The sequence below is a fragment of the Gopherus evgoodei genome, chromosome 2 (assembly GCF_007399415.2).
Source record: "Gopherus evgoodei ecotype Sinaloan lineage chromosome 2, rGopEvg1_v1.p, whole genome shotgun sequence".
Classification (NCBI taxonomy): Eukaryota; Metazoa; Chordata; order Testudines; family Testudinidae; genus Gopherus; species Gopherus evgoodei.
In genome coordinates, this window is record NC_044323.1 from 21,373,161 (window position 1) to 21,390,568 (window position 17,408).

General features: G+C 42.0%; 1 long non-coding RNA gene across 1 annotated transcript in view; it reads left to right on the plus strand.

Moving 5' to 3' along the window:
- The first annotated feature begins 4,556 nt into the window (after positions 1-4,556).
- Positions 4,557-17,408, plus strand: part of LOC115645453 — a 38,084-nt gene continuing 25,232 nt past the window's right edge. Inside the window, exon 1 of the long non-coding RNA XR_003998746.1 lies at positions 4,557-4,654. This is a non-coding gene — a long non-coding RNA (uncharacterized LOC115645453). The remainder of the gene's footprint in view (positions 4,655-17,408) is intronic.

Below are 17,408 nucleotides of genomic sequence, written 5' to 3' on the forward strand. Positions count from 1 at the left end.
GCTTCCCAAGATACAAAAACTAACATCCTGGGACTAACATGACTACAACAACACTGCATACAACTATAGAAAGGTTCTCACTCTCTGTTAGAGTCTAGAGTCCTGTGGCACCTTATAGACTAACAGACGTTTTGGAGCATGATCATGCATCCAACGAAGTGGGTATTCACCCACGAAAGCTCATGCTCCAAAATGTCTGTTACTCTATAAGGTGCCACAGGACTCTTTGCTGCTTTTACAGATCCAGACTAACACGGCTACCCCTCTGATATTAGAGTCTATATATTTTTAGAACAGTTTCTTTATAACCCTATTTAATTTCTATAGGACCCCATGAGTTTAAGTCCTATTAAATCCTATAGAACATTTCTAAAATAATTATATTGTTTAATTGAACAAGATTGTCAATTATACTTTTAAAAAGTAAAACTGCTTTGGAAACCATTTGTTTTTCCTAAAGGGTGAAAGGTTTATAATTTTCACAGACTTAGAAATCTGCTCCTCTGGCCCTCATAATTCCAGTTATCCTGTCAGTCTGGATTTAAAGTATAGTAAGAAGCACAGGCTGGCAAGAAAGGGACTAAGACCCCAAAATGATATGACAAAGTGCTCTGTTGTGGAACTGATTTGAACAACTTCAGCCTATAGGAAGACTTTCTTGTAAGATGGAGTAAGATATAGTCTCATTTTGTCCCTGTGGTGGCAGTGTTTGTAGTAGTTACCTTGTTAGGAGTTGTCTATTATTCCATAAATATCACTTTGCATGCAGAAAAATGACAAAACTCTCAGTCATTCTGAAATGTGTAGTTCAAGGCTATTGTACTGTAAAACCTGTAGGTTGCTCCATTACTCTACAGACATCATGCATGTATCCTGGCTGTACTATCTTGTGCCAAAGTCCAAAGGAGGCTATGTGACATCAAAAAGAAGTGGTGGCAAGAGAAGGCCTCTGAGATCCAGGGTTTCATAGACCAGGATGAAATGAGAAGCTTCTTTCAAGCAACAAAAGCTATATATGGGCCAAGCTCCAAAGGCCCAACCCCCTTATATTCTCAGGATGGCTCCACCTTCCTCAAGGACAATGCAGCCATTAAACAATGGTGGAAGGAGCACTTTGAGAGCCTACTAAACCGCGAATCCACTGTCTCTGAAGACACTATCGGGCCTATTTCACAATGCTCTGCAATGGAACACCTTGCTGATCCTCCATCTTCTGAGGAAGTCCAGCATGCCATCATGCAGACAAAAAATCACAAGGCATCAGGCCCAGACAACATCCCAGCTGAGGTTTTTAAAGCTTGTGGAACAATACTCTAGCACAAACGTTGCCAACTCCTCAACAAAATCTGGACCTGCGAAGAAATTCCACCTGACTTTAAGAACACCAACATTGTTACAATATTCAAGCAAGGGACAAATCTTTGTGTGGGAACTACAGAGGTATTGCTCTCCTCTCCATCGCAGGGAAGATTCTTGCCCAGATCCTACTAAACTGCCTCCTCTCCCTTGCCAAGGAACTCCTCTCCAAATCACAGTGTGGCTTCAGGCCATCCCAAGGCACAATGACATGATCTTCGTGGCACAACAGATTCAGGAGAAATGCAGAGAGCAGCAGCAGGAACTGTTCATGGCATTCAGTGACCTAACCAAAGCCTTTGACTCCATCAGTCATGATGCCCTATGGAAGGTGTGTAGGTTTGGCTGTTCACAGAAAATCATTTCCATCATCAGACTACTCCATGATGGGATGACTGCCACCATTTTGTGCAATGACTCAGAAACCAAACCCTTCACCATTTGCATCGGTATCAAACAGGGCTGTGTCATTGCTCCAATATTCTTTTCCATTTACCTTGCCATGATCCTGATCCTCATTCGTGACCTCCTTCCTGATGGAATCAGGATTGAGTATCGTATGGATGGCCAACTTCTCAATCTTTGATGTCTCTAAACAGAATCTAAGATCACAAGAATTGGCATCACTGACCTTCAGTATGAAGATGACTGTGTCATTCTTTCACACACGGAGGCCGACCTGAAAAGCATCCTAAATCTTTTTGCAGATGCCTGAGTCTCTCTCTCAACATTGGGAAAACAAAGGTACTCTACCAGCCCTCACCTGCACAAACTACATTTTAATTTTTGTTTTTATGCTGCCTGGATCCATTTGGGACCAGAACGGGAATAGCCTAAATGTTGCGAGAAATGCTTTTCTCTTGCTATTTACAGCCTGTCCAGAAGCTGAAAGTACTGAAAATCTCACAACAAAGCCTGTTCTCACAAGACTGTCCAGCCCCATTTTAGTGGGTTAAATGTCCAGCCTTTTGGCTGCTTTTCTGTCCTGATCCTCTGACCCTTTTGTGGTGTACTTATCTCAGGTCTGTTCTGACGTGTCACTGCAAGGATGTCGGAATTCATTCCTTGCTCAGGCTCTCTCACAGGGATTACATTTTACCCTCAGGGAGTATGCTGAGTTTTTAGCCACTATAAATCAAGTGGAGTACCACTGAAAGTGGAAAGAGGCATATTAATAAAATATCCACGTAGTTTTGTGTTCCAGTGAAGAGGTGAAAATTACTTTCCTGGCCACAACTGAACTACACATCAGTAAAGAGACATAAGGCGAAAGTCTGTTGAGTGACTTTCAGAAATACAATAGAAAGGGCATGATTGATGTGAACAGATCCTTCATTTTTATATATTGTTTGTATTATTTTGAAGACTTTGGGTGGAGAGGAAGGGGAGCCAGGCAAGAATACTTGCTTATTTTATCCTGATATCTTATTTCATGGAAAAGTCCTATAGAATTTAATAAGGATGACACCAGTAGGTTTCTACAGAAACCTAAAACTCTACAGAGTGAAATACAATCCCTACTAAAATCAAAGGCAAAACTCCTACTGATTTCAGTGGCGTCAGGATTTCATCTATTAAATTTAGTAAGGAATTTAATTCTTTCTTTCTTTCTTTCTTTCTTTCTTTCTTTCTTTCTTTCTTTCTTTCTTTCTTTCTTTCTTTCTTTCTTTCTTTCTTTCTTTCTAATAGGTTATAGAATTCTATCACAGGGATATGAATCCTCACGAAATTCTAGGAGTTGGTCCAAAACTATAGAAAAGTTAGCATTTGCTATTAAATTCTACGGAACTTTTCCATATGGCTTTCTGACTCAGATACTTTGATACTTTGACAACTTCCTAAATAATCTCATGCATAGGTGCAATCTGGAAGAAGAAAAGCTGACATCCTGGAGTGAATAGCTTTTGGTTCAACTTTGTTCTCTATAGTAGTGGTTTTCAACCTGTTGTCCGCAGACACCTGGATGTTTCGCAGACTATGTGTAAGGGGTCTCTGAATGGTGACTATGAAAATGAAGTTTCAGATCTCAGAAAAGGCATTCCATTTTTCTGATTAATCAAAAGACTGTGAATACCCCCACCAACAGGTCAAACCCCAGAAGTGTTGTTGTTTCCATAGAAGCACACAGTTTAGTGCCCACTCTCACACTGTGTCAAATGCTGTTCCTAGCACTTGTAATATTTATAGTTGAATTCTGTTCAGTCAGTTTTCAGTCTAAGATGTCTATGGTAGGGGTCTGCGGACCAGAGGTTGAATTTCCAAAGGGGTCCGCACCTCCATTCAAAATTTTTTAAGGGTCCGCAAATGAACAAAGATTGAAAACCACTCCTCTATAGGCATGCAACTCTCTCTACTGATGCACAGGGACAGCCTCTATATAACCAGCACAACGCAATGAAATGGATACTAAAATCAATCCAAGCAAAGGGGCAAACCAAGGGTTCTGTGTGTCAGCTTATCTGTACATGCTGAGACTGTTCCAGATTCAAGTCTCTAAAAAAACAGAAAAGTTACTCATTTGGCATTAATCTTTGTTAAGAGTCTATCTATTACCAGAGTACAAGAGGAAGCTTTTAAAGTCCTAAAAGTTCCGGAGTTATGATGCTAAGCTATGTGCTCAATTTTAAACTGAGTTTTGACAGGTGTTAGCACATCAAGCACTAACTGGACTACTATTATTATGGGAGCAGGAACAGGCTTTTAACCTCTGAAGGCCCCACCCATGATTGGGTCCCATTGTGCTAGCTGTTATACAAACACATACTTAGAGACTGTCCATGCACTAAAGAGATTATTTAAATCAGAGATTCCCAGACTTCAGTTGTTCAGGAGTCAATCAGCATTACCCAAGAGAGCCACAGTAGTGTGAATTCATTGTTTCATTTAGCATAGTACTATTCATATTTAAACAGTATGTCGGAAAATATATATATATATATATTGCAGGGAACCGCGAAAGACTGTGTTACGGCCTAGCTAGGGTAGTTCCGCTTTCTCGGCGGCCGGTCACTGTAGGACATGGCACGCCAGTTATAACCTGCTCTGAACTGGTTAGGACCATTTTGTATGGCTTTTAGCCAAAGGGCAGACATTGCCTGTGGAAAGTCCCTGGCCTTTGGCCAAGGGGCGGACACAGCCTGTGGAAAGCCCCTATTTGCTTATGTATGTGCTGTGTTTGTGTTTTGTATCTATATAGCTGCATGATTTTGGTCCCGCCTTTGGACTCCATACCAGGCCGAGCTTTGGTGCGCTGGGTTCCCCGCCTCCGTGACAGCAACGCCAGGAGTCCCCGTTGCAGGTGTGTCACTCTACCTTCATTAAAGCCAATAACTCACAGTGTGTGTGGGCCTTGTTCTTGCAGAGCACCCTGGCTAGGCCCGTGGCCTCCCAAGAACCTTACATATATATATCATTATTCTCACAGCAAAGAAGTTAATAAATTGGTGCAAATTGATAACTTAACTGCTTAATACCATCGTAAAAGCATCCTGATTGGTTAATAACTTAGATTGGTTAATAATTAAATCACACAGTGTTTTAATATCATGTGCAGCAAAGAGCTGCAGGAGACACATTAAAGAGCCACTTGTGGCTTGCAAGCTGTAGTCTGACTATCAACGATCTAAACCAACAAGACAAAGGATTACAGGTTACAACAAGGTAACTCTCAGGGTCGTAGGTATATTTGATTCTGCCTTATGCAGTGGGCTGGACCAGATGCCCTCTTGAAGTACCTTCCAGCCCTACATTTCTATGATTCTGTGATGAATAGCACCTTCCTCCACAAAAGGTCTTAGCAAAACTAATGGGACCACCTTATTCAAGATGAGCAAGAGAGGCTGAATCTGGCCCTCAGAAAATTAGTTCTTCATTCATACTTGCATATAGATATTCTACTTAAATAGCAGCATGCATTAAATACTCAGACTCAAATGTAGCATTTTAATTGTGGCTTTCTTCAGAAACTGGTAAGCAGAACTCATAACAGCCTCCAACTGTTATTTAAAATAAAGCAGGATTGCAGGTAACATTTTCTCAAAATTTAAATGATATAAATATGCAGAAATCCATATTGTGCAACATACAGTAAAGAAGCATTTATATTCATTAACACTCTGACATTTACTGATGATTTGATATGATATGTTAGTAAAAGGACAATAGCAACCAAGACTCAAATAAGTAGGTATTGGTTTATAAAAATCAGCTTTTCTTGACTAGCTCATGCAAGTAGAGCATAACTGACCATTAAACTCCATTTGCCATCTGTGCAAATCATTAGTGTGATTAACAAGATGCTATTAGAAGCTTATTATAGCAGGCATCTATAAGCAGTCACTATAGTTTAGGTTACATTAAAGACCTCTGTTTTCACATGCTTCTAATTTTCAGAAAAGTTTTCTTTTTGAGCTGAAATTGTCCGTGTATTTAGCAGGTTTGGGGAAGGCAAAATGCTAATAACAAGGACAGTATTTCTTTCCCCTTCCTGTATCTCAATTTACCTTTCTGCTGTGGTACAAACCAGACAGAGGTTAATCTTTTCAAGACATTATAAGATTACAAGTTCAAATGCAAAATTGCAAAACTGTTATGTGAGAGCAAATACATGCACTCTGCTACATCTCTTCTCTGGGAGGATTTACTTTTCTCTGTTGCATGGGAAACAATTAATAGTCCCACATTCTCCTTCAAATTCCCTTTGAGTCTCTGCAACAGCCTACAATTTGCACAGGCTGCAGTAATTCTACTCATCATCTTCTCCAATGGAGTGTTGGTGCCTGCACTCTAAATCCAACAAAATGGTAAAGTCACAGGAACACTATCCTTATAGAAGACCCTGTTGGTTCTTGTGCTGCTACCATGCTGAATTTCCAGCCTGGGTTCCACTCCTTCTATTTATTAATTCCTACCCCTTGAGATCCCAATGGCTCCATTCTAAGAGAGTGCCTCTGGACCATGTCCTGTCAGGCAGCTTGCCCACATTGGAAATCACCCAAGCAGCTTTAAACAGCCAATGAACAAGCCTTGTGCCTGCCACACTCAATTTGTGGATGAATCTAGCCCACCCAGCAGAGTCATCTCACCCGCTCCAGCAAGTTTGCAGTCACTAAAACAATAACTATGTACGTATCCACCATTTACACCACTAAATCTGGGAATGCAAGCATGTGGGTTACACTTGGTTTGTTCCTGAAGGAGATTTATTATTGGTGGAGTGTGGAAAAGTTTAATGCTTACAGTCATCTATTGGGTAGAGAGTAAAAACTTTTTCTTGATTGTAAGAAAATTTAAGATGCATGGTTCAAAACAGTAGATGTTTTACATTTTATAGTTTCCAGCTCTTTAATTGTCACTGAGGACTATCCTCTTTCATTATTTACAAAAATAAAGGTAAACAAATAATGGATATATAGCACAAGGTTTTGAAAATTGGGTTGACACATTAGTGGTACTAGTGATGCTTCCTGGTTGCATGTATGCAAACTGACATTTGGAGGTTACTGAGGTATGCATCTGATTCTGATGTAAGTTCATGAGACATTGTGGAAATAAAGAAGGGGGAACATTTTTCTGCCCCATTGAGCACACTGGCAGAGCCTGCCATAGGTGCTTAGAAGCGCAGCTTTGGCCTCAACCCCAGAAATCCTTGAAGACCAAAAGTGTGAATAGAAATCTAAGGGCTTTTATAAAACTAAATCTCTAGCCCTTTTCTTTGTAAAGATACCCTTGACAAAGTAAACTGATGTTAACTCATGCAAACCACTTGTCAGTGTTTTTTCCTAAAATGCACAGGTTTTTCTTGTTTTCTCCCTCCATCTCCATCCAGTTGCCAGTGAAGAGAAATCTATTTTGTTTTCCTATGTAAAATGCTTTGGAGACATGATCAGCTGGCAAAGAATCTTAGAAGTAATATTGCAAAAAAGCACGTAGAACAGTGCATTAGAAATATGCTAAGAGAATTCCTAAATTCCCTCTTCAATTTTCTCCTATATATATAACAAAATACACAAAGAGGAGCCAAAGTTGGAACCAAATATCCTACTCCTTTCTAACACAAGCTTTGCAAATGTGCCCGGGTTTCAGAACTATAACATAACCTGAGGGTGCAGGTATGTCAGTCTAAAAATTGTCAGCATGCTAAGCAGTAAATCCGCATGCAAGTCTCTTCAATCTTCTCTCATCCCACTAAGTGTCAAGAGGCAAGTCCATCCCAAGAGATGGTAGTGAGAACAGAATGAGGTTGGCTGGCCTCAGGATGGGGCTGCTTCAGCATAAAGTATCATGTTCCTTTCAATTTTGGGATGGCATTTTTTTGTTTGTTTTTAAAACATTTTTCATTATGCAGCATTCGGGATTTTCCAGAGCATAATGGACATGCTCCATTTTGAATTTCTTGCTGTAATCTACTCAGTGTGCTAAACATTTCACTTTAGTTCAATTTCTTTTTTCTTTGTTGTAACTTGTTTTCCCTTAAGTGAGTGGTGACTGATGAGTTTTCTTTAGCAGAGTGATGATCATACTGCTATCTCTTGCCTGTCATGCTTCTGTTTACTTTCCAGCATCATGTAATCTTTTTTAAATCCCTGTCCCTATATAATAAGGACATTGCAATTTATTGTGCAGTGAAGTGGAAATACATCTTTTGTGTGTGGAAACAGACACAAAGAAGTGCCATCTGCATTACAGAATCCCTTTCCTGCTAGTATTGCTTCTGTCATAAAAAGATAGTTAAGGGTTAATGCCTCTTTTACCTGTAAAGGGTTAAGAAGTTCACCTAGCCTAGGTGAGGGAACAAGATGTTTTAAAAGGAAGGAGGGAAGTTTTCTGTGTTTAATCAGTTTTGCTATGGCCATGGAGTTTTCCAGGTACTCAGAAGTCTGGATGGTGGCAGCGAGACCAGATCTAAGCTGCTAGTTAAGCTTAGAAGTGTTCATGCAGGTCCCCACACTGTACCCTAAAGTTCAGAGTGGGGGTGAAACCTATGATAGCTTCGAACCTAGTTATTTATTACATGTTTACAGAATATTTCTAGAGGATATTTTGAACAATATCAAAATCACATATAACCTACTGTAAAGAGGTTAGTTGGGGCTCATCCCTCTCCAGGGCAGCAGGGAGCCACACTGCCTCACTATACAATGTCGATGTCTTGGAGGAATTAGTCTTGCCGCGGGAGTCTCCCTTGACGACCCTTGTGGCAACTGAAATAAGCACAGTAAGCCCAGGCCCTAAGTCAGGGAAGGGCAACCATGAGTCAGGTGCTCAGGCCCTCAGGCAGGGGCGGAGCAGTAACAGTACAAACAGTAGCAATGAGCCCAGGCACTGGGTCAGAGAAGGGCAACAATGAGTCTGGGGGACTGGACTCGATAACCTCTCAAGGTCCCTTCCAGTCCTAGAGTCTATGAGTCAGGGCTCAGGCCCTCAGGCAGGGCTGAGCAATAGCAACACAAACAGTAGCAATGAGCTCAGGCCTCCAAAGGGCCTGGGGCAGGGGGAGGCTGCCACTCGCGAGTTGGGTGGCAGGGGGACACAGGCCCTCCCACTCTGCTGTGTCCCAGCCTGGAGCCCTGACAGTGGCAGAAGACCCGCTGCTGCATCAATGGGGATCCTGGCCACAACACACTGACATGGGCTCTGGCAGTGCTGCAGCCAGACTAGGGTCGGCTGGGATACTTCCAGACTCCCCCCCGGTGGTACCTTGGTCACGGTGGTGTCCTCTGGGGCATCCAGCACCATGGGTTCTTCAGCTGGCGAGAGGCAGATCCAGCAACTCCTCTGGGTAGCAGGTGTGGGGCAGGCCTGGCAGCTCCTCCGGGTAGCGGGTGCAGGGCAGGTCGGGCCAGTATTTGGGTGCACCTAGGGCCGCAGGGCTTCCCACTGGTGGGCCAGGCTGAGGCATCTGGTCTCCCCAGCAGCTGTCTCTCCAGTGAGTTCTGAGGTCGAGCCTTTGTACTTCCAGGGTGCCGCCTGACCCTCTAAGCGGCGGGCTCAGAGCTCCTTAGCTCCACCTACTGCAGTGTCCAGAAGGGCTTTCCCCTCTCTGGGGTGGTGAGGAGCCACACTGCCTCACTACACCTACGTTTAAAGAGGACTCAAACAAAGTTACTGTTTCCTAAAGAAGCTCTTGTGCTTGAGAAAGCACACTTGGATTTTCACAAGAAAATACTTCTATTAAACATAGAAAGGACTTCAAACTGTGAAAGAGCTCAGTAGTTGTTGCAGCCATGTTGATTCCAGGATATGAGACAACGTGGGTGCGATAATATCTGTTGCTGGAAGAAACAAGTTTTTAAGCTTCAGAGAGCTCTTCTTCTGGTCTGGAAACTACATCCAGAAATTATTCCTATGAAATTTTTCTCAGAAAATTGACCCACTCTACTGAGGGCAGAACTGGGTCTCTAATATCTGTTGAAAGAAAATTCTATATTAAAGATGATGTGCAGGATCGGGCATTTTGACCAGCATTACTGTATGACTTGCCATCTAAACAGCAGGCATAGCACTGAATTGCAGGAACCCTAAATTAACAATGTTGGATGGGGGTGAGAGATGATTGTTTTTCTCCTTTGTTGTTACAAAGAAAGCTAATGAGTGGCATCTAAGGGACAAAAATCTCCCTCGGAATAGCAGAACAGTCATGGGACACAAGTGTCACCCCACTGGCACAGGGTGATTACAAAATGCACTCCTACCCATATGCTAATGGGGGCTGGTGTCTGTGCTTTCTGGGAAGAAGCAGTTTTAATATGCATGGGACTCAATAACACCACTGACTAGCAGAGGCTTCTTGAGATTCACTGACTCTAGTAAATCCTTTGGGCATCCCAGCCACACCTTCTCCCTAGCCACTATCATTCACTTTGTGGGATATGTTTGGCTCTGGGCTATGGGCTGTCTGCTAAACTGGATGGTTGTGGGCACCTTGTGCCATCACAGCCCTAGCTAGGCGCACTTTCTCACATTAGGGACCCTTTCCCTGGGTTACACAACAGCTCTCATCAGGCAAAAAAATGACAAAATTCAGAGATAAAACTAGCCCATGGTCCTTGTAGGAAGCATTAATGAATACCTTGGATTTTCATTTCCCTTCAAGAGATTCAAAACCATTAAAATAAGGATTGCCTGATACAGCCTTGCTGCCCCATGGTGGTACTGTAATATTTTTGCTTGCTGACCCAGGTGTCTTTCCTTCTTTTCAACCACTTTTTTCCTAGTTAAAACAAGCTTATAATTAAAAAAAATAGAAATAACAGCATTCTCTCCACTGAAAAGTAATACTTTAGAAGAGCTCACAACAAGGTATCAAAAGAAAGATATGATGAGCTCTGTTTAAAAATCAGCATAATCACACCAAGGAACAGAAAGTGAATTATCACTTTAAAAAATGTTTCCTTCCAGATAAAGAAGGAAAGAATGAAACAGATAATCCCTTTCTATTTGAACCATATGGTATAAAGTGAATAAGAGTGTAGGAATAGGCATCCAGACAGATTTATGTTTTAAATACACAGGGAAGCTCAGTGTTTTTCAGTGCTAATCAAATTCAGAAGGGACTGAGTCTTGGAAAAAGGAAGATATTCCATTTACCATTCCAGTACTAAACGAGACCAGGCCTGGATTAACCAGTCTGCACTCGATGCCCTTGCACAGAGTCTCCATCTCAGTGGGGCCTCCAACCACCAGAAAGAAAAAAAAAACCTGAGTGCCACTGCCACCACATGCACCAGGCCACAACTCCACTCATCCAGATTTGGCCTGACTCCCCTCTGTCATGATGGAGAGATGGTTGGGCCAAACCAGAGCAGAGCTGTGACCCTGTGTGTCAGGCCACACCACCACTCTGGTAGTAGTGGGGCTCAATTTTCATTGTGCAAGGGGCCCCAAAATTCTTTAATCTGGCCGTGAGAGAGACACATGCTCAAAGTCCATTTCTTATTAGACATGAAAGAACAGACTCACTTAATATTTGGTATCAATAACAGAAAGCTGGGAAATCCCCCTAAAAGAAAGAGAGCATGCTAACTAATGGCACTATTCACCTTACCTAAGTGATTCAAATCTCTGTGGACAAATGTTTCTCACAGCCACATAGGTATAAACTCTGTATAACTCCTGTCTAGTCAATGGAGTTACCTGGGATTGATAATGGTGTAACTGAGAACAGATTTTGACTTGTCATATTTTATTAATGAGACTTACTGTACATTTCACTCACTTACTCAAACGTTAAGTAAATCCACCCTACCCAGCTGTATGGGAAAGATGTCAAGCAAATAATTGAACATCAGCATGATACACAGTTTCTGTATATTTCTATGTCAGTTTGTCTTATGGGTTTTAGGACAATAATTTGTGTGGTCCCTTCTGGTCCTTTTCAGACACACTTAAGACAGATGGTTACTTGTGTTATTTTGCTTTGTGTACTTTCTTCCGTTATAAGGGTTTTTTTTCTTTTTGTGGGCCTTCATTTCTAAAATGGGCTGGCTTTAATCTGATTCTCCAAAGCCATAATTTAAAGGGACCATCACACCCTTATAACTTCTAAAAATCAGCTCCATATATTTTTTACAGAAAAATTTGTCAGCCCCTCATAGACTATAGAACTTCAAAGCCAACATCTTTGAGAGTCATCCAACCATATATGATTCTGCCTCACTTCTCAGTATGCCAAACCCCAAATGTTGGATGCAATGTGTAACAAAGATCCAGTATGACAGACACAAAATAATGGGGAAAAAATTAAAATGCCTAGGATCCATTCCTTCAGTGTAATTAACTTTTTCTATAAACTCGGTTTCATAATTACTTATATCTGGTGTAAATATTTCTCATAGATTCCAAGGCCAGAAGGGATCATTGTGATCATCTAGTCTGACTGCTGTATAACACAGACCATAGAGCTTCCCCAAAATAATTCCTAGAGCAGATCTTTCAGAAAAACATTAAGAACATGTGACCATAAGAAAGGTCATACTGGGTCAGACCAATGGTCCATATAGCCCAGCAGTTTTCAAATTGTGGGTCACGACCCCAAAGTGGGTTGCAATACCATTTTAATGGGGCCACCAGGGCTGGAATTAGACTCGCCAGGGCCAAAGTCTAAGCCTGAATCCCATTGCCTGGGGCTGAAACACTAGGGCTTCAGCCCTGGGTGGTGGGGCTCTGGTTATGGTCTCCCACTTGGGGCTGAAGCCCTTGGGCTTTGGCTTTGCCTGATGTCCCCACCCCGGGTAGCAGGGCTTGGGGTAGCTTTGTTTCACCCTACTCAGGGTGGTGGGGCTTGGGCAGGCTCAGGCTTTGGTCTCCCCTCCTGGAGTCATACAGTGATTTTTGTTGTCATGGTGCAATGAAATTTGAGAACTCCTGATCTAGCCCAGTATCCTGTCTTCCAATGGTGGACAGTACCAGTTGCTTCAGAGAGAGTGAACAGAACATGGCAGTTATTGAGTGTTCCATCCCCTGGTCCAGTCCCAGCTTTTGCCAGTCAGAGGTTTAGGGAAACCCAAAGCATTGGCTTGCTTCCCTGACCATCTTGGCTAATAGCCATTGAGGAACCTATTCTCCATAAACTTATCTAATTCTTTTTGGAACCCAGTTATAGTTTTGACTTTCATGACATTCTCTGGCAATGAGTCCCACAGGTTGAGTGTGTATTGTTGGAAGTACTTCCTTTTCTTTTTTAAACCTGCTGCCTATTAATTTTATTGGGTGAATCCTAGTTTTTGTGTTATGTGAAGGGGTAAATAACACTTCCTCCATGCCATTCATAATTTAATTCTCAATCATAGAAGTGTAGGACTGGAAGGGAGCTCAATAGGCCATTTAGTCCAGTTCCCTGTACTCTATGCAGGATTTAGCAATAACTAGACCATTCCTGATAGGTGTTTGTCTAACTGGTTCTTAAAATCCTCCATTGATGGAGTTTCCACACAGGGCCGGCTCCAAGCACCAGCTGAGCAAGCTTGTGCTTGGGGCGGCAGATTCTAGGGGGCGGCATTCCGTCCAGTCCTAGGGCAGCATGGCCACTTTTGTTTTGTTTTGTTTTGTTTTGTTTGCTGCTCTGGCGCCCTGTAGGGGGCGGAGGAAGGGAGCTCCCAGCAGCAAACTCGTCAGGGCAGCCAGCGTCCTTCCCTCCCCGCCCACCGGAGCAGCACAGAGCTCTCCCGCAGGTGGCGCGGTGATCGGGGCTGCAGGGTGAGCTGCCCGCTGAAGTGCTGGCCGCCCCCCTTCTCTCTCTCCACCCCTCGCTCCCTCCTCCTCCCCACCACTAGACCAGGCGTGCACTTTGCAGCACAGGGAGTCCCCCTGCACTCTGGCTCCAGCCGCCATGTAGGGGGGTTTTGTTTTGTTTTTTCCCCTGATTTGCCAGCCGCGCCGTTGTCCTCCCACAGCCCTGCTTTGCTGCTCCAGCCACATCATGTTTTTGTTTTGTTCTGCCCCCAACCCCCCGGCTTTGCCGCACTGCAGGTTTCTTTTTTCCACCTGCTTTGCCACTATAGCCGTGCTGTTTTTTTTGTTTTTTGTTTTTTTCCCCTCCTGCTTTACCACTCCGGCTGTGCTGCAGGTTTCTTTTTTTCCCCTGCTGTGCTGCTCCAGCCGCATTGTTTTTTCGTTTTTGTTTCCCTCCAGCTCCGCTTTACCGCTCCAGCCGCACCTTGTTTTTTTGTTGTTGTTGTTGTTGTTGTTGTTGTTATTCCCCCCACACTTTGCAGTTCCAGCCATGCCGTTTTTTTGTTCCCCCCACCCTGCTTTGCTGCTCTGGCCGTGCTGCGCGGTTTTTTTTTCACCTGCTTTGCCGCTCCGGTGCCCCTCCCTTTTTTTTTGCTTGGTACGGCAAAAAAGCCAGAGCTGGCCCTGATTCTACAGCCTTCCTAGGCAATTTGTCTCAATGTTTAAATATCCTGACAGGAAGTTTTTCCTAGTGTCCAACGTTAACTGCCCTTACTGCAATTTAAGCCCATTGCTTCTTGTCCTGTGCTCACCCTCCTCCTTGTAACAATCTTTTATGTAATTGAAAACTATCGTGTCCTCCCTTAGTCTTCTCTTTTCCAGACAAAACAAACCCATTTTTGTTCAATCTTTCCTCATAGGTTATGTTTTCTAGACCTTCAATCATTTTTGTTGCTCTTCTCTGGACTTTCTCCAATTTGTCCACATCTTTCCTGAAATGTGGCACCCAGAACTGGAGACAATACTCCATTTGAGGCTTTACCAGGGTGGAATAGAGTGAAAGATTACTTCTCATGTCTTGCTTACAACACTCCTGCTAATACATCCTAGAATGATGTTTGCTTTTTTTTTTTTGCAACAATGTGACACTGTTGATTCATATTTAGCTTGTGATACCCTATGATCCCCAGGTCCCTTTTCACAGTACTCCTTTCTAGGCAGTCATTTCCCATTTTGTATGTGTGTAATTGGTTGTTTTCTTCCTAAAAAGTAGAGGACTTTGGATTTGTCTTTATTGCATTTCATCCTATTTATTTCAGACCGTATTTCTAGTTTGTCAAGATCATTTTGAATTTTATTCCTATCCTCCAAGGCACTTGCACACTCCCCCAGCTTGATATCATCCACAAACATTATAAGTGTACTTTTTATGACATTAATTAAATCATTTGTGAAGATATTGAATGGAACTGGACCCAGGACCAATCCTTGCAGGACCTCACTCAATATGCCCTTCCAGCTTGACTGTGAACCAGTGATAACTATGCTCTTGTAGCAGTTTTCCAATCAGTTATGGATCCACTTTATAGTAGCTCCATCTAGGCTATATTTCCCTAGTTTGATTATGAGAAGGTCATGCGAGACAGAATCAAAAGCCTTACTAAAGTCAAGATCTACCACTTCCTCTTATGCACAAGGCTTGTTACCCTGTCAAAGAAAACTATTAGGTGTGTTGAACATGATTTGTTCTTGACAAATCCATGCTGACAGTTACTTATCATATTGCTACCTTCTAGGTGTTTGTAAATTGCTTGCATGATTATTTGCTCTGTTATCTTTCTGGGTAATTAAGTTAAGGTGACTGGTCTGTAATTCTCTGGGTTCTCCTTATTCCCCTCTATAGATTGGCAGTATATTTGCCAGTCATATCTCTCCTTAGCTGTCTCTTTTCTAAGATGAACTATTTAATTTCTATTGAGTCTATTTAATTGGGTCTATTTAATTTCCTCTTATATGGAAGTCTTCCATACTCCTTGTAATTTTTGTTGCCCTTCTCTGTAACTTTTCCAATTCTAATATACCTTTTTTTGAGATGGTGTGACCAGAACTGGACTCAGTATTCAAGATTTGGCCATACCATGGGTTTATATTGTGCCATTATGATATTTTCTGTCTTATTATCTATCCCTTTCCTAATGGTTCCTAACATTCCATTTGCTTTTTTGACTGCACTTCACATTGACCTGGTGTTTTCAGAGAACTATCCACAAGGACTCCAAGATCTAGAGTGGTAACAGCTAATTTAGACCCCATCATTTTGTATGTATAGTTGGGATTATTTTTTTGAATGTTCATAATTACACACTTGTCAAATTGAATTTCATCTCTCATTTTGTTGCCCAGTCACCCAGTTTTGTTAAATCTCTTTATAACTCTTCACAATCAGCTATCTTAATTAATTTAGTATCCTCTGCTAACTTTGTCACCTCACTGTTTATCCCCTTTTCTAGATCATTTATGAACATGTTGAACAGCCCCGGTCCCAGTACAGATCTTTGGGGGACTCCACTATTTACTTCTCTTCACTGTGAAAACTGAAATGTATTCCTTTATTTCGTATCTTTTAACCAGTTACTTAACCATGAGAGGACCTTCCCTCTTATCCCATGACTGCTTATTTTGCATAAGAGCCTTCACTGTAGGGACCCTGCCAAAGGCTTTCTGCAAGTCTAAGTATGCTATATTCACTGGATCGCCCTTGTCCACATACTGTTGACACTCTTGAAGAATTCTGATAGATAGGTGAGATGTTTTTCCTTTACAAAAGCTACGTTGACTCTTCCCCATGTATCTGATAATTCTGTTCTTTACTACTGTTTCAAACAATATACCTGGTACTAAAGTTAGGCTTAACGGCCTGTAATTGCCAGGATTTTCACTAGATCATTTTAAAAACATTAGCTATCCTCCAGTCATTTGATACAGAGGCTGGTTTAAGCAATAAGTTACATTCAGTCTTGATTTTTAAATTGCCAATGATGGACAATCCACCACAACCCTCAGTAAATTATTCCAGAGGTAAAAAATTATGCGTTATTTCCAGTCTGAATTTGTCTGGCTTCAACTTCCAGCCATGGGAATATATTATTCTTTCTCTACTAGTTTGAAGAGCCCATTATCAAATATTTGTTCCCTATGTAGGTACTTATAAATTGTAATCAAGTCACTCTTTAATCTTCTCTTTGGCTGAATTCCTAGCATCTATAATTGTAAGGATTGTCTTATAATCCTTTAATCATTCTCATGGCTCTTCTTTGAACCCTCTCCAATCTATTAACATCTTTCTTTAATTGTGGACACCAGAACTGGACACAGTACTCCAGCAGTGATCACACCAGTGCCAAATACAGAGGTAAAATAGGTTTCAGAGTGGTAGCCATATTAGTCTGTATCAGCAAAAACAACGAGGAATACTTGTGGCACCTTCGAGACTAACAAATTCATACGGGCATAAGCTTTTGTGGGTGAAAATTCACTTCATTAGATGCATGGAGTGGAAAATACAGTAGGAAGATATATATACACAGTACATGAAAAGATGCTGCCTTACCAAGTGGGGGGTCAGTTCTAACGAGACAAATCAATTAAAGTAGGCTATTGTCAACACGAGGAAAAATCACTTTTGTAGTGGTAATCAGGGTAGCCCATTTCCTACAGGTGACAAGAAGGTGTGAGTAACAGCAGGGGAAAATTAGTATGGGGAAATTAGTTTTTAGTTTTTTTGTAGTGAGCCATCCTCTTCCAATCTTTATTGAGGGCTAATTTGATGGCATCCAGTTTGGAAATTAATTCCAGTTCTGCAGTTTCTCATTAGAGTCTGT